The following is a 1,291-nucleotide window of genomic DNA, read 5'->3' on the forward strand; positions in this document are numbered from 1 at the left end:
AAAAGCTTGGAAGTTGAACAGATAAGCCAGCCAAGCAAGAAACTGAATGAACAAGTGACATCTCTCAGGCTAGGCTGGATTTTAGTATTACCATGACTATTACCACAAAGCGTATACCCATTAGCTGTGGTGAGAAGGACTAATGAAACTCTAGTTTATTTTTAAATTTTTTATTTTTTTTAATTTTTTTTTTATTAGTTGGAGGCTAATTACTTCACAACATTTCAGTGGGTTTTGTCATACATTGATATGAATCAGCCATAGATTTACACGTATTCCCCATCCCGATCCCCCCTCCCACCTCCCTCTCCACCCGATTCCTCTGGGTCTTCCCAGTGCACCAGGCCCGAGCACTTGTCTCATGCATCCCACCTGGGCTGGTGATCTGTTTCACCATAGATAGTATACATGCTGTTCTTTTGAAATATCCCACCCTCACATTCTCCCACAGAGTCCAAAAGTCTGTTCTGTATTTCTGTGTCTCTTTTTCTGTTTTGCATATAGGGTTATCGTTATCATCTTTCTAAATTCCATATATATGTGTTAGTATGCTGTAATGTTCTTTATCTTTCTGGCTTACTTCACTCTGTATAATGGGCTCCAGTTTCATCCATCTCATTAGGACTGGTTCAAATGAATTCTTTTTAAACGGCTGAGTAATATTCCATGGTGTATATGTACCACAGCTTCCTTATCCATTCATCTGCTGATGGGCATCTAGGTTGCTTCCATGTCCTGGCTATTATAAACAGTGCTGCGATGAACATTGGGGTGCACGTGTCTCTTTCAGATCTGGTTTCCTCAGTGTGTATGCCCAGAAGTGGGATTGCTGGGTCATATGGCAGTTCTATTTCCAGTTTTTTAAGAATCTCCACACTGTTCTCCATAGTGGCTGTACTAGTTTGCATTCCCACCAACAGTGTAAGAGGGTTCCCTTTTCTCCACACCCTCTCCAGCATTTATTGCTTGTAGACTTTTGGATAGCAGCCATCCTGACTGGCGTGTAATGGTACCTCATTGTGGTTTTGATTTGCATTTCTCTGATAATGAGTGATGTTGAGCATCTTTTCATGTGTTTGTTAGCCATCTGTATGTCTTCTTTGGAGAAATGTCTGTTTAGTTCTTTGGCCCATTTTTTGATTGGGTCATTTATTTTTCTGGAATTGAGCTTCAGGAGTTGCTTGTATATTTTTGAGATTAATCCTTTGTCTGTTTCTTCATTTGCTATTATTTTCTCCCAATCTGAGGGCTGTCTTTTCACCTTACTTATAGTTTCCTTTGTAGTGCAAAA

Source organism: Cervus canadensis, chromosome 6 (assembly GCF_019320065.1).
Source record: "Cervus canadensis isolate Bull #8, Minnesota chromosome 6, ASM1932006v1, whole genome shotgun sequence".
Lineage (NCBI taxonomy): Eukaryota > Metazoa > Chordata > Mammalia > Artiodactyla > Cervidae > Cervus > Cervus canadensis.